Below are 22,965 nucleotides of genomic sequence, written 5' to 3'. Positions count from 1 at the left end.
CAACCAATTGCGCTTTAGGGTGATAGACAGTGTGGGGATTTTGCGTAGAGGTGGAGATAGAGAGGCTGTTCTCAGGAAGAAGGAGCTTAAATGGATATATACCCTTAGGTCCCTGCAACCACATGGACTCAATTTGGAGTTCAATGTGGCTGGGATCAGTTAGGTACCCATCCGGTACAAGGTCTTATGTGTTTTTATTCATATGTTTATTTGTACCCCCGGGGTGATTATAATCATTGATGATGTAATTGCAGATAATTGTGTTGGCGCTATTTTCCATTGAGGCGCCCTTAATATATGACCTATGTGCAGATCATTAGTGTTTTATATAATATTATACGTTTTCCCTCCCATGTTAGTGGGCCAGTTCTGTATATATCGGTTGTCCCCCTTATCTAGATGCGCATGTCCAGGACGGTGACGGGATCCCAGTACCACGTAGCGTGGTTGGTAACTAGATACATACAAACAGCGGTCATGTGACCATGATTCTTGGTCACGTGACGCACATGCCTACTTTGACGTCAACAGTGCGGGCGTTTACCATTAGCTGTGGACGCCGCCCATCCATCGCTACACTCAGGCAAGGGTGGGATCAATGTTGATATCATGTGATTTGATCCTTCGCAGCCCTATGACGTCTAATGACATGCGCAGCTACACAGTGGGGATGCCGAGGCCCGCGCGGCTGTAAACATGGATATCACTAACAGGTGAGCGAGAGGGGCGTACGCATATTGTGTTAAACTGGTGTTTAATTATGGTTCACATATGATTGGGTACAATTAGGCATGTCACATCATCCTTGTCCACTGATTGGGAGATTAACTTTTGTGGGAGTATTCGTTTTACTATTTATATGTTGGATTTTTCACTTGTATTTTATGCTTGACAAAGGCTACATGTAGCCGAAACTTTGCCACTTTTGTACATCGTACCGATGGAAGTCTGAATAAAGAAGCTCTGTATTTGGAGATGCTGCTGTAGCTTACATCTTTTTGCTATACTTGATATAATCACTACCACATTTTTTGGATTTATTTTGAAACTTATCTACTATATTTCTCATTTGGACTTTTACACATATAATATTAAAGAGGACCTTTCACCATAATAAAACCTCTAAACTAACTATACAGACGCGTAGAGCGGCGCCCAGGGATCCCCCTGCACTTACTGTTATCCCCGGGCGCCGCTCCGTTCTCCGGTTATAGCCTCCGGTATGTTCAAAGTTAGGCTCCACCCAGGGGAACCTGCCGGCGTCTCTTTCTCCCAGGCTGTAGCGCTGGCCAATCGCAGCGCTCAGCTCATAGCCTGAGAGAAAAAAATAACTCTCAGGCTATGAGCTGAGCGCTGCGATTGGCCAGCGCTACAGCATAGGAGAAAGAGACGGCGTCAGGTTCCCCTGGGTGGAGCCTAACTATGAAGATACCGGAGGCTATAACCGGAGAACGGAGCGGCGCCCGGGGATAACAGTAAGTGCAGGGGGATCCCTGGGCGCCGCTCTACGCGTCTGTATAGTTAGTTTAGAGGTTTTATTATGGTGAAAGGTCCTCTTTAATCATTACTTTTGCTATTCATTTTTTTTATGAAGTTTTCATGAATTGTGTAATGATCATCTATTTACCTTCCATTACTTTATATAGAGACTATATCAATATACCATTCACTGTTCTGATTGCAGAAGTAGAGTATATACTAAGCTAATATTAATTTCCTACTAAAAGTAGACTATTTACTATGTCGAAGGTAGATTAACCGGTACATTAATAACTTGTGACCATACAACAACTATACCTCCAAATATACATTTTTATTACCATTTTTGTGGGGTTATTTTGAGACTTTTGTAGTAATTAAATTTTTTGTATATATTTTTATATATTTTTAATATATGTGTTCTAATAAATGTATTTCTAATATTTAATTAATACATGGATGGTGATTGCCTGTTTTTTATCCTTTAAAAATATATATGATCATGTGCACACTATGCAATTAAGCTTACATAGGCAGTACAACCAGAAAACTTAAGGTGCATTTTCTTGAGCATCTGAATGATATCACCAACAAAAATATAAATCATAACATCTCTGGCGCATCTAAACACTTTTTTAAACAACATAATAGTAAGGTTGCATCCCTCAGTTTAATTGGTATACAAAAAGTAAATTTATACAAGCAGAGAGGGCAGTTTCAAAAAATTATTACTGGAGAGAGAAGCTTTCTGGATTTTTACCTTAAACACAGCTCACCCTTATGGAATTAATTATCATACAGATATTTTATTACATTATTAATATGTGATTGTTTCTCATTCCTGCATTATTGTACATCGTGTCATTATATTATTTATTAATATGTATTTTTTTGTACAAGTCAGTCTTGAGCCACAGGCATGCACATCAAGAGTTAATATTATCTACATTTTACCCTACACCTGCACTAAGGGGCATTCTTTAACATTTTCAATTGATTTCATCTATGAATCCATGAAGAAGATCTGTTTTATGGTTGAAACGCGTTGATTTTTTGCAGGAGGATTACTTGTTTATACATTTTTTTTAAATGAAGAAATAAAGAATCGTTGATTTTATTCGCTGGATCCATTTGGACTTTTTTGCTGCATCTACGTTGGGTGTGAACACAGCACGGATCCGTGCAGAGCAGGTCAGAGCACCTTTACCACTTGAGAGCTGGACTTTGTTCTATCTACAATCAACTGTAAGTCCCTAGATATATAACTGTCTGCAGAGTGCCTGTGCTGAACTGGTGACTACAACTGTATGATGGTAATACTGAAGCATGTATAGTCATTTGTATTCAGTAATAGTATGGAGGGACTAATCAGTCACTATGTGATGGTAACGGTGGTGGTGATAGTGTAACAGTAACTTTGGACCTTATTTTGTGGTATGATTTGAAATATTGGACTTTACATGGTGGGTTTTGTTCAGCAAATATATGCAGGCAATAATTATACAATATATTGGTGATATTTCTCTTTGTATAATTATTATCGTACTATTAAAACCTAAAACCTGAATGTTTATGTCTTTGGTGGCACAAGGTTAATGCTTGGATTACAATAACAAAATAGCAGTGTTATAAAGGAAAGCAGCTTAACTGTCACATTGGTGGTTCGTGCCTGCCGATGTCTTGCTGTCCCTGGTAGGTACGCGCGGATGTTGCTCTACTCTACCTGTGGGAACTGGGACTAGTGCTCAGTGAACTGACCTTCAGCACTGCAGGAGTTAATCATTTCCTTGTGCTCTCAGCCAGCTGTTGATTAAAGGGAACCTGTCACCAGTTTTATGGTGTCCTAACTAAGGGCAACATAAATAAGTGACTGATTCTCTTAGCAAAATGCTGGGTCACTTTCTTTAATTGACCCAGTCAATCTGCCAACATCTTGTAATCATCATAATGATGTGTCCTGAATATTCATGAGCTCCTGACTCTCCCCGCCTACCTGCTGCTGATTGACAGTTATTTTCCATATGAATCAGCAGCAGGTGGGCAGGGGAGTGGCTATAGCTTTGAATTAAAAAACGCTGGACTCACTGACATTACGCTGGACTTAAATCAGATCATTAGCATGCGGCATGTGGCATCTTTGTGTGTATATTATGAGGTAACCATCTGTCACACCAGTAAGTGAATACATCTAAGGTACTTTTTAGTAGTTAATGATTGTATATAATTAGTTAGATTATAATCAAATATCCACATGACAGGTTCCCTTTAAGGAGCTGATCAACCTTCCTACTTAGCTGGGCTGTGGATCCACCTCCTTGCTCGAGCTTTGAGGTTGTCTTGTCTCTAATAACCATCTAAGATGATCTGTTGTCTGAATACCTGTGTACCGAACCTTGCCTGTCTAAGGGCTCTTTTAGACGAGCAAGTCCATTGTCCGTTCTGGATACTGCTCGTCTTGCAGGAGCATACAGCATTATACTGATTTATAATGCTGTGTGCCTCTGCATGACCTTATTGTTATAGAATCATACTGACATAAAGCTGTAGTAAAAAGGTAATGCAGAGACACACAGGATTATAAATCAGTATATTGGCGTGTGCTCCTGCAAGACGAGCAGTATCCAGAATGGAGAATCACGCTCATGTACGAAGCATTATTTCCAGACTGCACACACTGTTCTGAAGGATCCCTAAGGGCTCTTTCTTATGAGCGGATCCCTTGCGGGTAATCTGCTGCGTGAAAGAGTGCCAAGCCCTGTTCCGGACAGCAGAGACATGGAGCATTAACCTGATTGATAATGCTCCGTGCCTCTCTGTGATCTTTTTACTACAAAATCACGGTGACAACTTTATCTCATTGTGATTTTGTAGTAAAAAGATCACAGAGAGGCACAGAGCATTATCAATCAGGTTAATGCTCCATGTCTCTGCTGTCCGGAATGGGGCTTGGCTCTCCTTCACGCAGCGGATTACCCACACGGGATCCACTCGTGTGAAAGAGCCCTAACAGTTCTGCTCCTTGCAACCTGCCTCAACCTTGGAACTGTGACCTGGACTACGCACATTCTCTGCATGCCCTGCCAAAATTGCTATTTGGAATATGCAAGTACTCAGCCTGCCCTGACTTTGGACTGTGTTCAGACTATGCCTTTTGTTTGAGTCATTGGTGCTTTACAGCAGTGTTTCTGGCCCCCGTGGATCAGCAGCCAACTACACCTGGACTACTCCAGGAGGTAGTGGCCTGGTTGGTTCCCTGCGCCGAAGTCCAGAACCCTGTATAAGGGTTAAATTGAGAAAACCAGGGAAATTTAGCGCAAAGTCAAACTGGTTAGTTGGCACAGTGGGTCCACACCCACTGCCAGTTACATTCACATTGTGTATAGGCATTATGTTTGGTGACATGAACATTGGAAACATGCTACTGAATGTATGCTCCAGATGTGCACAATGGTATGCCTGTCTCTGCCACTGACTCTTATTATAAAACAACACGTACCATAGTATGTTCATGGTTTCTTTGCTTTGTGTGTTTCAATACAGGTGAGATAAAAGTTTAGGGGGTACAGTAAATGTATGCCAGATGGACATTGGTATTTTGACATAGGTCTGACTATTCTATAGGAGTGTTTCCCAACCAGATCTGGAACCATGAGGTTCATTGAAATTTGGTCAGGGGGTTCCCCGGAATTCTGATCTTTGAGCATGTTAGACATGAACGTCAGATATCCTGCCATTTTTGCCAGTCATAGGGGAAGATTTATCAAGATCAGTCTTGATATCCCCTGCACCAGCTGCAAATGTTCTTAATTTATGGTGAGGCGTACACCTTGTCATAAATTAAGCACATCTTCCGGCCGTCTGTGCACCTAGAATGAAATCTATGCCAGCTAGTAGCTGGTATAGATTTCAGTCATCATTTGTGCCAGAGTGCTGGCATAAGTAATAAGAAATCTGCTGGGGCCACCCCACCCTTAACCCCTTAAGGACCTAGGACGTACCGGTACGCCCTATTTCCCGAGTCCTTAAGGACCGAGGACGTACCGGTACGTCCTGACTTAAAATCGGAACTCCGGCACCGCAGGGGTTAATCGGAACGGGATTTCGGCTGAAATCATTCAGCCGGCATCCCGTAACAATGCAGGGGGGGGTCATTTGACCCCCCCGTATCGGCGATCGCAGAAAAAAGCAGGTCAATTCAGACCTGCGGTTTTCCTCTTTTCTTGTCCATTCGGGTGTCCTGTGACCCGATGAACGGGAAAAAGACTGCGATCGGTGGCGTAATTATACACCACCTATCGCAGTCCGAGGATTTGGAGAGGCGGTGCTGGCCCTGGTGCTGAATGCCGCTGTCCAGGGTGCTGATTGGTGCAGGGGAGAGAGGCGCGAGATTCAAACTTCCTGCGCTCCTCTCTCCCCTCCTCTTCCTGTCCAGCACCCTGACCGTGCAGCATCGTCCAGCACCAGCTCCTGTGTCCCCCTAATCGGAATCCATCATCCTCCTGCACCCATCGCCACCCAGGTAGGTTAGGGTCAGTGAGGGAGAGGCACCGTTAGGCAGGGAAAGAAGGGAAAAGTAAGTTAGAAAAAAAAATAAAAAAAGTACTTTTATTCCAAACTTCCAAACTTCCATCTAACCCTAACCCAGACCCCTCCTGCCACTTGCCCCCCCCCACCAGCCCCCCCCTACCCACCAGCCCCCCCCACCCCCTCCCCCCCTCACCACCACTTTTTTTTTTCTGCGTGCGCTGACTGGCCGGCACTTTTTAGCGTCCGTCCACTGTTAGCGCATCGCCCGCCCCACCACCCCACCGACCGCTGATCAGCGTTGTACCGCTGATCAGCAAGTTTTAACTTTTTTTTTTTCTAACACTTGCCCATTTTTTTGCCTGGACTTTTTAGTACGCGAACACCCGTTGCCCCCACACACACGCAAATATAATAAAGTTTGCCACACACGCACACCTACACGCACACACACCCATGGCCCGCCGGATGTTCTCGGCCGAGGAGGCATACGCCCAGATTGCCTCCGACTCTGAGAGCCCCAGTGAGGATGAGGATGACCCCACATTCCTTTTATCATCCGCATCCTCCTCATCATCATCTGATCACGATGAGCCACCAAGGCGGCGGAGACGCCGCCAGGCGGAGCCAGGGGCCCCACATGCTAGGGATCCTGTGGCCCACCCTAGTACGAGCCGCCCTGGGGTTCGTACTGGTTTCCTGGCCCACCAAATAAGTCCACCGGAGCCCCCTGCCGATGAACTTAGCTGGTGTCCCCTAGTGGACTTTGAGCCTGAGATTCCGGATTTTGCTGGCAATCCTGGAATCCAGATTCCCACAGTGGGGTTTACTGAAATAGACTATTTTAGTTTTTTTTTCAGTAACTCACTGGTGAATTTGATGGTGGAGCAGACGAATCTGTACGCCCAACAGTTTGTCGCTCAAAACCCAGGCTCAGTTTTGGCTAGACCCGGTGGCTGGACGCCGGTCAGTGCAGCCGAAATGAGGACATTTTGGGGCCTCGTGCTGCATATGGGTCTAGTCCAAAAACCCAGTGTCAGGCAATACTGGAGTGGGGACGTCCTATACCAGACCCCACTGTACAGTATGGTCATGATACGTCACCGGTTTGAGGCCATCCGGAAATGTCTGCATTATTCCAATAATGCAGCATGTCCACCCCGAGGTGATCCTGCCTATGACCGGCTGTATAAGATACGGCCGGTCATCGATCACTTTGGGGCCACATTTCAGCAGGCCTACGTACCTGGAAGGGAGGTCGCGGTTGATGAGTCTCTCGTTGCGTTCAAGGGGAGACTCAGTTTCCGCCAATACATTCCCACAAAGCGGGCGAGGTATGGCGTGGAGCTATACAAAATTTGTGAGAGTGCCTCAGGGTACACTTACAAATTTCGTGTGTACGAGGGGCGAGATTCCCGTATTGAACCCCCAGAATGTCCCCCCACTCTGGGTGTTAGCGGGAAACTCGTGTGGGACCTTATGTACCCACTGCTGGATAATGGTTACCACTTGTACGTGGATAACTTTTATACCAGCATTCCCTTGTTCAGGTCCCTTGCCGCCAGATCCACGTTCGCTTGTGGGACCGTGCGGAAAAATCAACGCGGCCTCCCTGCCTACCCCCTCCAGGTACCTATCCCCAGGGGTGAGACCCGTGCCCTTACCAGTGGAAACCTGTTGCTGGTCAGGTATAAGGACAAGAGGGATGTCCTTATGCTGTCCACAATCCACGGTAACGGCACCACCCCAGTCCCTGTGCGAGGTACCGCGGCAACGGTCCTCAAGCCCGATTGTATCGTCGACTACAATCGGTATATGGGAGGAGTTGATCTCTCTGATCAAGTCCTCACGCCATATAATGCCATGCGCAAAACCCGGGCATGGTACAAAAAAGTTGCGGTCTACTTGGTACAGGTTGCCATGTACAACTCTTTTGTACTATCCCGAAGCGCTGGCAGCACAGGGACATTCCTCCAGTTCTATGAGGCAGTCCTCAAGGACCTGATCTTTTCGGACCGGGAAAGAGCAGGCCGGAGTACCTCGGGAATTGGAGGCGCCCGGATCGTCCCTGGCCAACACTTTCCAGGTGTGGTCCCCCATACTGGAAAGAAGGGACGAACCCAAAAAAAGTGCAGAGTGTGTCACAAGAGGGGGATACGGAAGGACACCACTACTCAATGTGACACTTGCCCCGATCATCCGGGCCTCTGCATTATCAATTGCTTCAGGGAGTATCACACTTCCATGGAGTACTAAATTTTTATAATCCTCAACAGTCCACTAGAGAACATAAAACACTATGGCTCTCAGACTTTGGAGACACGGAAACAATTTTTCTTTCCCCAAAAAATATTAGTTTTAGAGCAGGCATCCTCAAACTGCGGCCCTCCAGATGTTGTAAAACTATAACTCCCAGCATGCCCAGACAACCTACAGCCATCAGCAGGGCATGGTGGGAATTGTAGTTTTACAATATCTGGAGGGCCGCAGTTTTAGGATGCCTGCTTAGTGTCTCCAAAGTCTGAGAGCCATACATATTGGGCATCGTCGCGTGCGTAAAAGTCGTCGCTATAAAAATAACTTTTGACCAAACGCCTCGGATGAACGGTGTTAAAAATATAAAATAAAAACTGTGCCAAAACACCCATTTTTGGGCAAAATTTCAATTTGAATCCATTTTGCCGGTAATAAAGCAAGGGTTAACAGCCAAACAAAACTAAATATTTATTGCCCCGATTCTGTAGTTTGCAGAAACACCCCATATGTGGTCGTAAATGGTTATATAGCCGCACGGCAGGGCATAGAACGAAGGGAACTCCATATGGTTTCTGGAAGGCAGATTTTGATGGACAGTTTTTTTTTTGACACCATGTCCCATTAGAAGCCCCCCCTGATGTAGCCTAGACTAGAAACTCCAAAAAAGTGACCCCATCTAAGAAACTACACCCCTCAAGGTATTCAAAAGTTACTTTACAAACTATGTTAACCCTTTAGGTGTTCCACAAAACCAAATAGTGAATGTAGAAACAATTTTAGAATTAAATTTTTTTGTTACATTGCCTCAAAAAAGAGTAATATAGAGCAACCAAAAATCAAATTTACCCCAAAAATAGTCCCAAAACAACAACCACCTTATCCCGTAGTTTCCTAGATGGGGTCACTTTTATGGAGTTTCTACTCTAGGGGTGCATCAGGGGGCTTGAAAGGGTACATGGTGTCAATAAACCAGTCCAGCAAAATCTGCCTTCCAAAAACCATATGACGTTCCCCTTCTTCTATGTCCTGCCGTTTAGCCAAATAGTAGTTTACGACCACATATGGGGTGTTTTTGCAAACTACAGAATCAGGGCAACCCATTTTGAGTGTTGTTTGGCAGTTAACCCTTGTTTTACTCCTGGAAAAAATTGATTATATTGGAAAATTTTCCAAAAAATAGAAATTTCAAAATTGTTTCTCCATCTGCCATTAACTCTTGTGGAACACCTAAAGGGTTAACAAAGTTTGTAAACCCAGTTTTGAATACCTTGAGGGGTGTACTTTCTTAGATGGAGTCACTTTTTTGAAATTTCTATTCTAGGGGTGCAACAGGGGGCTTCAAATGGGACATGGTATAAACAAAACCAGTCCTGCCAAATCTGCCTTCCAAAACCCATATGGTGTTCCCCTCCTTCTATGTGCTACCGTTCGGCCAAACAGTAGTTTACGACCACATATGGGGTGTTTTTGCAAACTACAGAATCAGGGCAACCCATTTTGAGTGTTGTTTGGCAGTTAACCCTTGTTTTACTCCTGGAAAAAATTGATTATATTGGAAAATTTTCCAAAAAATATAAATTTCAAAATTGTTTCTCCATCTGCCATTAACTCTTGTGGAACACCTAAAGGGTTAACAAAGTTTGTAAACCCAGTTTTGAATACCTTGAGGGGTGTACTTTCTTAGATGGAGTCACTTTTTTGAAATTTCTATTCTAGGGGTGCAACAGGGGGCTTCAAATGGGACATGGTATAAACAAAACCAGTCCTGCCAAATCTGCCTTCCAAAACCCATATGGTGTTCCCCTCCTTCTATGTGCTACCGTTCGGCCAAACAGTAGTTTACGACCACATATGGGGTGTTTTTGCAAACTACAGAATCAGGGCAACCCATTTTGAGCGTTGTTTGGCAGTTAACCTTTGTTTTGCTCCTGGAAAAAATGGATTATATTGGAAAATTTTCCAAAAAATATAAATTTCAAAATTGTTTCTCCATCTGCCATTAACTCTTGTGGAACACCTAAAGGGTTAATAAAGTTTGAAAAAACAGTTTTGAATACCTTGAGGGGTGTAGTTTCTAGAATGGGGTCATTTTTGGGAGGTTTCTATTATCTAAGCCTCACAATATGACTTCAAACCTGAACTGGTCCATAAAAAGTGGGATTTTGAAGATTTCTGAAAATTTCAAAATTTGCTTCTAAACTTCTAAGCCTTGTAACATCCCCAAAAAATAAAATATCATTCCCAAAACAATTCAAGCATGAAGTAGACATATGGGGAATGTAAAGTCATCACAATTTTTGGGGGTATTACTATGTATTACAGAGGTAGAGAAACTGAAAATTTGAAATTTGCTAATTTTTCAAGATTTACGGTAAAAATTGTATTTTTTTATGCAAAAAAATTAACTTTTTTGACCCAATTTTAGCAGTGTCATGAAGTACAATATGTGACGAAAAAACAATCTCAGAACGGCCTGGGTAAGTCAAAGCGTTTTAAAGTTATGAGCACTTAAAGTGACACTGGTCAGATTTGCAAAAAATGGCCTGGTCCTTAAGGTGAAAATGAGCCCGGTCCTTAAGGGGTTAAAGGGTTTCTGTCACCCTGCAAAACTAATTTTTTTTTTTTTGGATAGTTAGATTGCTCATAGTGCGATATAGCAGAATATAATGCTCTTACTTACTTTCATGCGGCCGATTCTTTATAAAACAAACTTTTATAATATGTAAATGAGGGCTCTACCAGCAAGTAGGGCGTCTACTTGCTGGTAGCTGCTGCAGAAATCCGCCCCCTCGCCGTGTTGATTGACAGGGCCAGCCGTGATCTCCTCCTCCGGCCGGCCCTGTCAGTAATTCAAAAATCGCGCGCCTCGCGTCATTCGGCGCAGGCGCTCTGAGATGAGGAGGCTCGTCTCCTCAGCACTCCCTCAGTGCGCCTGCGCCGATGACGTCTTCTCTTTCGGTGATGTCATCGGCGCAGGCGCACTGAGGGAGTGCTGAGGATACGAGCCTCCTCATCTCAGAGCGCCTGCGCCGAATGACGCGAGGCGCGCGATTTTTGAATTACTGACAGGGCCGGCCGGAGGAGGAGATCACGGCTGGCCCTGTCAATCAACACGGCGAGGGGGCGGATTTCTGCAGCAGCTACCAGCAAGTAGACGCCCTACTTGCTGGTAGAGCCCTCATTTACATATTATAAAAGTTTGTTTTATAAAGAATCGGCCGCATGAAAGTAAGTAAGAGCATTATATTCTGCTATATCGCACTATGAGCAATCTAACTATCCAAAAAAAAAAAAATGAGTTTTGCAGGGTGACAGAAACCCTTTAACCACACTGTGCCCCTTTTCAGAAAGTGGTGATAGTGGTGGCAAAAGACAATTTGTGCAAGTTTTTCAGTGCAAGTGGTGTTTAAAAAGTCACAAACCTGGGGTTTGCGACTTTTTACACCAGTTTTTTGGCATATGGAGATGATAAATTTCGTGGTAACAAAGTCTAAACATAGCTTTCCAAGCACAAAAACATTTTTATGACTTTATCTATACTTACTTGTATCTCTTAGATCTTTTTGGTATTGGATATAGAAATGAGCCACTATGGTTGAACATGCCAGTAATGCAATGATAACGAATATGTTTAATGATCTCCTCCTCCTCATCATTGTAGATACCTGTAAACAACATGAACCAACTTAAAAAAAAAAGTGCTAAGGCTTAGGTTTTGTTCACACTACAGCTTTTAGCTATCTGTCAGGACCTCTGGTATTTTGATGGCAAGAATATCATAGTCTACATCACTATGAATTTGTTATTAAAAGTCAAGGATTAGTTCAAAAATGGGTATCCCATAGCTGTCAGCATCAGACTGGCCCATCAGAGTACCAAAGGATCCTCCGGTGGGCCCAGGCTCTGATAACATGGTGAGCTCCAAAGGTCCAGGAGATAAAAAAAACATTGGCAGCTGCCTTTGAAGTCAATAACTTGCCACTAGAGTCTGTTTCTTTTGGGCTATTTTTTGTTTTTTTTTGGGAATAATTTGCTCTGGTGAGCCTAAGAAACCCCAGGCTCTCCCTGATAGCCATGGGCGTCCCCAGGGGGGAAATCTGTGAACTGAGTTCTGCCTCTGCAGCTGCTGCACTGCGCAGCGCCGCAGAGTGAGGAGCGGTATCTATCAGGAGCATGCACCGCCCTGATGAATCACCAGGCCCGGGCGCGCACGGCAGTACGAAGCTCCGCCCACGTTCCGGGCAGGAAAGACATTGCGGAGCTGGAGCAAGAAGAGCCGCCCGCAGTGTGCCGCTTCAGGACTCCACAACCACAGGCAGCCTGAATGAATGAGCGAGAGCGACAGTGTGACAGTACTCCCTGAGTGTTAGGTGTGGGGTGACCAGGCGGTATATGAAGGGGCAATACTGCCTGGTATTATATGGACAGCCGATATGGCATCCTCTGGGCAGTACTGTCTATGGTCAATTCATCCTTCACAAGCACCCTGACTGCCACCTGCCCCTCCCCTTCATTACATTCTCAGAAACAAGCAGAGCATGGATGTCAATAAAATTATTCTGCGGACGCCCATGCTGATAGCTGTCATAACTTGGTTAAAAAAACAGAAGCAAGCCACGATGCTAGTGGGAACAGAGCCTAAATATGTTACAAATACGTCGGAAACAATACAATCATAAGCAGAATATCTGAAGGCTGTCATGCATTATTACTATTATTTACAACACACAGAAATAGTGCATATTAGTATAATTTATATTTGACTTATTAATTTTCATGTATTTTTTATTCTTCCATCTTTTTGCCTTATCTGTATCCTAGTGCTATGATTTACACATTTTACTTTCTTGAACGTGTCATTTTCTTGGCTATAACAGACACTTAAATACAATGACGCCAAATGAACTATATTAGTTCATACTGCACATAATAAAATATATTGTTGTGTAGTAATATAGTTTGAAAAGAGCTGTAAGATTTCTGTGGCTTGTGTGGGTTTAATCAGAAACCCCCAACCTCAACCAGGCCAATCATAGAAACAAAGAATTGTGAAAAAAGTACAAGGTGTAGTAATTGTAGATGATAAATACTAATAAAATATAGCAATCATATATCCCAAGTATAATCAGTACATAATTTTCTGTTAATTGTCCTATACATAGTAATATAGAGTACCTCTCAGGTCAGTATATTGCTTGCATGGACCCCACTGTTTCTTATTCTTTCTGTTGAAGAGTTTATTCCACTTGTGACAAGACTCTTTCTGATTTGCGCTTAAGAACTATAATTCTGGGTGGATCTATAGAAAATATGGAATGTTTGACCTATGTACTATACACCGTAATTACTTCTGCAAGTTGTTATTGTCAAGGTTTATGAGATGTGTTATCTAAACTAAATGCTTTAAGCAAACACCTTCAATTGCTTTTCAGTGGCTTTTATTTCAAGATAACGCAATGAGTTAAGAAATTTGAGTTAAGAGTTTGTTTGTTAACCCTGCTACATCTGTACAGTACTATAGTTACTGTAAAAGCTTGTAATCTATTTTGTTTCAGAGTTGGGAACTAGTGTTGAGCGAATAAAAGTTGACGAAGTGGAATTCCATCTGAATTTCAGGAAAAATTAGTGTCAACGAATTGGATTTTTTCTAAAATGGCTGCTGCACATGTAACAAAGAGAAAGTAAGAAGCCCAGGAAGGAGGGCTCACCCATAATGCCGTGCAGCCAGCCAATCAGCAGATCAGTGGCGTCTCTAGCTTTCAAATTTTGGGGGGGCACACTGGGGGCCAGGACAAAAGTAGGGGGGGCAGCTATAACAACGATACATTTACACAAGTACGCTTAGAAATGCTGCGATACTTTACCCAATACCTAAAACCGCAACAGGGAAGAAAAGTCCAGCTGTCTGTGGATGACACTTTTATAGAGAGGGGGATCTGTGGATGACACTGCTATGGGGGGGATCTGTGGATGCCACATACCGTATATAGCATCTTATGCTATATGTGTCATCCACAGATCCACCCCATGACAGTGTCATCCCCATTTCCCCCTCCATAACAGTGTCATCCACAGATCTCCCTCCCTATAACAGTGTCATCCACAGATCTCCCTCCTCGCCTCTCACAGGAGTGTACATATATAAAATAAACATATTTCACATGAACACTTACAATTACTTGGCTTGGCCCTTGGGGATCTCGGACGCCACTTCAACACTTTGGCCGGGGGCTCGGCGGCGCTGATGTTGTGTTTTATCCTAATGAGAAAGATTTCATAATAAGGATTTGGAGAAGGGGCAGAGGGATAGCAGAGCAGGGAGAGGCTGGTGCTGCTACTAGGGGGTCATACCATGGGGGAGTAATAACACCCACCATAATGCCCCCCAGTAGAAATAATTCTCCTTATAATGTGCAAAACATACCCCCTTATGCCCCCAGTTGAGCTAATGTCCCCCATAATGTGCCAGTATAAAATACTCCTATTATCACGGTCGGCGTGGCTATCACATACGTGACACAGAGGGAGGGAACGAGGAAGGCCCTGCCCAAGTGAGAGGGAAGATGGTGACCCCTGACTCACCTGGCGGCTGGCACCTGGCTGCCCTGACGTCCCTAGACGGGTTCCTCACCCGTACGCCGATCACGTGCCTAAAGCCCTGGCTTTCCCTGAGCTGAGCCCTAGGTAGTGAACAGGGCGATGGGAACACTAGTCCGCACCACTAACTCTAAGGGAAAACACCAAGGGGAGGACAGACAACACAGACTCAACATATATTCCCAGGTGGGCGACAACAGGAGACAACAATAAGCCCAACAGGGATCCGGAGGGTAGCACTCAGGAACGACAAGCAGGATTCACCACTCCAGTGGGTCAGTATAGATGTCCAGGCAGGAAGCTCTATAACTGGCAACTAGAGAAGTGTGAGGGGAGAATATAAGGAGGTAGGGAGTGGCAGACAAGAAACAGCTGAGGAGGAGAAGCTACGGATCCCTGAGAGAGACAAAAAGGATAGCAAGGCAAACACAGAAAACAATCACTAAAAAACAACGTGATCTTTAGATATAGAGCGCGCAGCCACCCGCTGCGACTTCCTGACCCCGGGTATAACGGAGTCAGACGTGGCTCTTGATACCCTCGTGACACCTATATAGTGCACCAGTAAATGCCTCCATAGTGCTCCTCTCCCCCTTCCTGCTAGTGCCCCCCATAATGTACCAGTATAAAATGCCCCATATATCGTGCCCTCAGTGTCCCCCATAATTTGCAAGTATAAAATACCCCTTCTTAGTGCCCCCCGTAGATGACTCCATAGTACTCCTCTCTCCCCTTCTCCATAGTACCCACCATAATGTGTCCCAGTATAAAATGCTACTGTACAGAGCCCCCCACATAAAACACCCCTTCTTTGTGGCCTCAGTAGATGCCCCTATAGTGCCCACCAATAATGTGCCAGTAATAAGTGCCCTCAATAACGTGCCAGTAACAAGAGCCCCCCAATGTGCCAGGAACAAGAGCCCCCATCATGTGCCAGTAATAAGCCCCCCATCACGTGCCAGTAATAAGCCCCCCATCACGTGCCAGTAATAAGCCCCCCATCACGTGCCAGTAATAAGCCCCCCATCACGTGCCAGTAATAAGCCCCCATCACGTGCCAGTATTAAGCCCCCCCATGTTCCAGTATTAAGTCCCCCCATCATCATGTGCCAGTATTAAGTGCCCCCCATCATGTGCCAGTATTAAGTCCCCCCATCATGTGCCAGTATTAAGTCCCCCCCATCATGTGCCAGTATTAAGTCCCCCCATCATGTGCCAGTATTAAGTCCCCCCCATCATGTGCCAGTATTAAGTCCCCCCCATCATGTGCCAGTATTAAGTCCCCCCCATCATGTGCCAGTATTAAGTCCCCCCCATCATCATGTGCCAGTATTAAGTCCCCCCATCATCATGTGCCAGTATTAAGTCCCCCCCATCATCATGTGCCAGTATTAAGTCCCCCCCATCATGTGCCAGTATTAAGTCCCCCCCATCATGTGCCAGTATTAAGTCCCCCCATCATGTGCCAGTATTAAGTCCCCCCATCATCATGTGCAAGTATTAAGTCCCCCCATCATCATGTGCCAGTATAAAGTCCCCCCCATCATCATGTGCCAGTATTGTAATAAGCCCCCCCCAAAGTGCCAGTAACACTATTGTAAAAAAATAAAAATAAAAAAACACTTATACTTACCTCAGTCTCAGCGATGCGATGCAGCCTCTTCCTGTGTCCCACGCTGTAATATAAGGCTCCGGCGGCATGATGACGTCATTGCGCCGGCCTCTGATATGTTGCCGGCCTAGTGCCTGCAGCCAGGGGCGTCCATAAAAATCACTGGGCCCCATAGCAGGAATCTAAATTGGGTCCCCATTCCCCTTTTATAGCCCCTCCCTTTGTTCCATGAACTATTCTTGCTGCTGCCTTTTTCTAATTTATGCCATCAGGGCCGGATTGGGATTACAAAACAGCCCTGGCACACAAAAGAGGTATAATAGATGCAGTGTGTACAGATATATATTATATACAGCAGTGTACAGTTATGTGAGGTACGCGGTATAATATATGCAGTGTGTACAGGTATATAGTATATTCCGTAGTGTACTGATATGTGAGGTACAGGGTATAATAGATGCAGTGTGTACAGGTATATAGTATATACAGCAGTGTACTGATATGTGAGGTACGGGGTATAATATATGCAGTGTATACAGGTATACAATATATACAGTAGTGTAATATGTGAGGTACGAGGTATAATAGATGCAGTGTGTACAGGTATATAGTAAATACAGCAGTGTATTGACACCTCGTACCTCAGATATCAGTACACCGTTATATATACTATATATCTGTACACACTGCATCTATTATACCTCGTACCTCACATATATAGTATATACAGAAGTGTACTGATATCTGTACACACAGCATCTATTATACCTTGTACCTCACATATCAGTGCACTGCGGTATATACTATATATCTGTACATATTTCATGTATAATACTGTGTAATATATGCAGTGTGTGTGCATGTATGTGTGTGTATCTATATATATATATTACACACAGAGCAGTGTATTGATGTGACACATAGAAGGTATAATACTGTAGATGCAGTGTTTATAGAAATATGTGGTCAGTTATACATTATGGTCACTGTGTGTGTGAGGTACATGAGGTAGTGGTCACTGTAACTGTCTGAAGTATTATACATGAGTGAGTAATGAGTAAAAACAGGGCATGGAGGGGGGGTAAATGATGAGAAGTGGAGGACCTCCTCTTACCTCTCCATTCCAGTCTGTATGGATCAATGCAGAGCTGCTTGCGAACTTCTAATACTTGCTATTAGGGGTTGAAGGACCTGTGATGATGTCATCACAGGTCCTGGCAGATATACCTTTGAAACCTAGGAACTACACCATTTTTGGTGCAGTTCCTTTGCTAGATTCTGCAGGACCTGTGATGTTGAAGATGATGTCATCACAGGTCCTGGCAGATGCACTGTTCTAACCTGGGAACTACACTTTACACTGTGCAGTTCCCTTACAGGACCTGTGATGACATCATCAAAGGTCCTTTAGCTTTAGAAAGATAAACAGGAGCAATTAGGGGGCGGGGCCTCTCCTCCACTTCGGGGCCTGCCTGCAGCCTATCAGAGGAAGGGGAAGGGACACGCCTCTCCCTCCCCTGCACCTCCGCAGCTCCGCTGGCACAGGCAGTTTACAATGGAGATGAGCGCAATGGAAGCGCTCATCTCCCTGTGCCCGGCGGCGGCTCACTAGGTGGGGGCATTTTAGTTGGGGGGCCACAGCATGATGTAGGGGGGGCCGTGGCCCCCTCTGGCCCCCCCCTGGCGACGCCACTGTAGCAGATAGACAGCCCCTATGATGTCACAGCCCTATAAAAGGTCTCATCCCGCTCCTAATCCCACTGATTAGGAAATACTTTATTTACAAAATATTACTATTGAGCATTTCAGGGACAGCTTAGAGATATTATAGGGATATAATAGGGAGGCTTTATCCACACAATAGGGAGAGTGCAGAGGCCAATTAAACAGTGTGAAGCATGGCTAATAGAAAAGCTATTCTATTACACCTTGCTGCACTAATTACAGATTTTAGGTTGCTTCTTTTATACATAAGTAATTCCATTAATCCTTGATTCTGTTATTGGGATGAAATTGCGGCCTGATACTACTGATTTTGGGGGGTTCACGTTCTTTTATACATAAATTAATCCGTTAATACTTGATTGTCTAATTGGGATGAAATTGCAGCCTGATATGACTGTTTTTGGGGTGTTCACTTTCTTTTATGCAAAAGTACATCCATTCATCCTTGACTCTGGGGTGAAATTGCAGCCTGATACTAAAGATTTTTGGGATGTTCACATTCTTTTATACATAAGTAAATCTGTTAATCCTTAATTATATAATTGGGGTGAAATTGCTGCCTGATACTACAGATTTTGGGGTGTTCATGTTCTTTTATACATAGGTAAATCCATTCATCCTTGATTTTACGGTGAAATTGCTGCCTGATACTATAGATTTTGGGGTGTTCACGTTTTTTTTTTTTATATATAAGTTAATCCGTTAAACCTTAATTGTGTAATTAGGGTGAAATTGCTGCCCGATACTACAGATTTTGGGGGGGGGTTCGCATATTATTATACATACCGTATTTTTCGCTTTATAAGACTCGCCTGATGATAAGACTCACCTTGTTTTTTGAGGTGAAAAATAAGAAAAAAAATATTTTGAACCAAAAGGTGTGCTTTTGGTGGGTTTTGAACTAATGGTGGTCTGTGGATGACACTATTACGAGGGACCTGTGGATGACACTATTAAAGGGGAATCTGTGGATGACGCACTGTTAAGGGGCCATCTGTGGATGATGCACTGTTATGGGGGCATCTGTGGATGATGCACTGTTATGGGGGGATCTGTGGATGATGCACTGTTATGGGGAAATTGTGGATGACGCACTGTTATGGGGATCTGTGAATGACACTGTTAATGGGATGTGTGGATGACACTGTTAGGGGGACATCTGTGGATGACACTGTTATGGAGGATCTGTAGATGACATTGTTTTGGAAGATCTGTGGATGACATTGTTATGGGGACCTGTGGATGACACTGTTATGGGGGATCTGTGGATGACACTGTTATGGGGGGGATCTGTGGATGACACATATATAGCATCTTATGCTATATATGTGTCATTCACAGATCCCCCCATAAGTGTCCCTGTCTAAATAGTGACCCCAATACAACGGGCCCCGCACAGCAATCTTCGTATGTAAAGTGTAGTCATGTAATCCTAATTAAAATAGCGCAATCATCTGCAGTAGTACTTACTATCAAACTACCATAGCAGGCAGGCCGGCAGCGTAACGTCACTCACTCCGTCACGTACCTGCTCCTCCCACTTTATTGGTGTTCGGCGATTTAATGGCGCTCTTTGAAAAGCTGCAGAGCAGCCAATCAACAAGCGTTTAACTCTTGTGCCCTTAGAAGCCATCACAGCCATGCCTACTAATGGCATGGCTGTGATTGGCCAGTGCAGCATGTGACCCAGCCTCTATATAAGCTGGAGTCACGTAGCACTGCACGTCACTCTGCTCTGATTAGTGTAGGGATAGGATGCTGCTGCTGTGAGGGAGAGAATAGGAAAGAAGAAGAAATCTGTTATCAGAACTTGTTAACTCTGCGATCTACAGTGATTGTGTTTTGAGGGTGCAGTGCAACATTTTTTTACCCTGCCCTGAGCCCAGTGACACAGAAAAATAACTTTTATCCGTCTGTAAGTTAGTAAGGGGGGCGTCGTGGCCATTTTGTGCAAGTTCAGTGTACCAGCACAGCATATGTGCCAGGGACAATAATTTAACCCTGTTCTTTTAGTTCAGTGGGCAACATATACCAATTTTTTAAGTGTACCTGCCATGCATATGTGCCAGGGGAAGGCAAAAATAATATAGGGAATCGTTCTGTGAGTTCAGGGACCTAGGAGGTGACATATTCACATTTTTTTCTGTAAAGTACAATCCAAGTAAATCCATCTGTTAGATTCTGTGGGGACAAATTATAATTTTTTTGCTAAAAAGTACATTTGCGCCCTGCACTGCATTAGTGACAGTCCAATACAAGCGTTAAATACCGCAGTTATATTCTGGTTTTAAAAAAACACCCATTTTGTGCAAGACACTACATTTGTGGCCTTTGCTGCATTTCTGAGAGTCGAATACAAGCTTTAAATACTTGAGTTATATCCTGGGTTTAAAAATACATCCATTTTGTGCAAGACACTACATTTGGGGCCTTTGCTGCATTTCTGAGAGTCCAATACAAGCGTTAGATACTGCTGTTATATTCTGGTTTAAAAAAAAACATCCATTTTGTGCAAGACACTACATTTGCAGCCTTTGTATATTCTGGGTTTAAAAATACACCCATTTTGTGCAAGACACTACATTTTGGGCCTTTTCTGCATTTGTGACAGTCAAATACAAGCTTTAAATACTGCAGTTATGTTCAAGAGCATTCCTTTAAAACCATGACACGGTGGTATAACGACCCCAGTAAACTCCATAGGATGGGTCTGAGGATCTCTAACCTATGTTGGAGATGCAAACAACACGAAGGGACCTTGGGACACATAATGTGGTCTTGTCCCAACATCCGCTTCTTTTGGGACCAAATAGAACAAACAATTAATATGATTTGTAAGTCCAGGATCCAGCTCGCGCCGTCATCAGTCCTATTATGCCTGCCCTCTCCCACCTGGAAACCATCGATATCAGATTTGCCACCCATATTGGTTCAGGCAGCAAGGCTACTGATTCCAATGCACTGGCTCCAAGCAGAACCTCCTACCTTGGAGCAGTGGTTGTCTAAGGTTGACCAGATATGCCTGATGGAGGAATTGGCGAGTTGGGCGGAGAGGTCACATTCTAAATATACCTCTTCGTGGCAGCCTTGGAAAATGAAAAGAATCATACACATAAACACACACGTGTGATAAGACACCTGATTGTCAGCTTGTTTTCGTTCTGTGTCTCCAGACATTGGGGGATCAAATGCAGCTCACTCTCTTTTTCCATTTATCCTGGTAACCCTAACCCTGGGAAATCCACTTCAATGCCACGAGTTTACCTAAGTTTAATGTTCTGAATGTTTAATCTATGTACATTAGGCGGTGACCTGTTGAAGGATCACCCGACACTTGCTACCTTGTGGTTTGAAAAAAAACACCCATTTTGTGCAAGACACTACATTTGCGGCCTTTGCTGCATTTCTGAGAGTCAAATACAAGCTTAAAATACTGCAGGTATATTGTTGGTTGACAAATTAACATTTTTTGTGACCGGGAAGTAATTGTATAAAATTAGCCTGTCACACTGTTGTGAAATTTTTCCTCTTTATGACACCGGCACTGCCTTACTGTCAGTTAATTTAATTGTTGACTATTGGCAGTTACATAGCCGCCTGACATAAACAATCTGTTAGTTTGGTTGGTGAACGCAAAGAATGAGGAGAACATGGCCCCGATCGTGGTGCTGCTGGTGTTGGTGGAGCTACTGTTGCAGGGAGAGGACGTGGTAGATCTGTGCCAGCTACACACACAAGTGAAACACCTTCCTCAGGTGCGAGTAGGCGACAGAACCTTCTGCGTTATTTGGTCGGGCCTAATGCGGCTCTATGAATGGTGAGGCCATAACAAGTACAGGCGATAGTAGATTGGGTGGCTGACAGTGCCTCCAGTTCCTTCACATTGTCTCCCACCCAGTCTCCTGCTGAAAGATCAGAGTTGGCACCTGAAGCCGATGTCCATCAGTCTTTCACCTCACCCCCTTGCAAATCAGCCAAGCAGTCTGAACCCCAAGTCATGCAGCAGTCTCTTCTACTTTTTGATGACTCTGCTAGCAGGGTTTCCCAGGGCCATCCACATAGCCCTGCCCCAGAAGTGGAAGAGATTGAGTGCACCGATGCACAACCACTTATGTTTCAGGATGAGTACATGGGAGGACCATCGCAGCACATCTCGGATGATGACGAAACACAGGTGCCAACTGCTGTGGCTTTGTGCAGTGGAAGATGATGTGGAGGACGATGAGGTCCTCGACACCACATGGAATCAAGGTCATGCGAGTGACCTGTCTAGTTCCGAGAAAGAGGTGGTGGTCTCACAGAGCCACCAGCACAGCAGAAGAGGAAGCAGGGTGCAAAACCGGAGCGGCCGTCCCCTAGACAGTACGCCTGCTACTGCCCACCGCACCAAGGGACCAAGCACACCAAAGCCTGTGCAATCAGAACCTGAAGCGAGGCATAAACGTTCTCAACCTGAGCACAACCTGCATGACCAGGCATCTAAGTGCAAAGCACGAGCTGCAGTGGAGTAGACACCTCAAAAACCAAGAAAGGTCTCTGGCTCCTCCTGCTTCCTCTTCTGCTGCAGTCTTGGCCTCTTCATCCCCCTCTGGAGTGACAGTGGCACCTGCCACCCTGCAAACAGCAACGCCACCACCTGGGTCACCAAGCATCTCCACAATGTCCCATGGAAGCGTTCAGCTGTCTATCTCCTAAAAACTGGAGCGAAAGAGGAAGTACCCCCCTACCCACCCGCGATCCCTGGCCCTGAATGCCAGCATATTAAAATTACT

This window comes from Bufo bufo, chromosome 11 (assembly GCF_905171765.1).
Source record: "Bufo bufo chromosome 11, aBufBuf1.1, whole genome shotgun sequence".
In the NCBI taxonomy this organism is placed as follows: domain Eukaryota; kingdom Metazoa; phylum Chordata; class Amphibia; order Anura; family Bufonidae; genus Bufo; species Bufo bufo.
Note: the sequence above shows the minus strand (reverse complement) of the source record.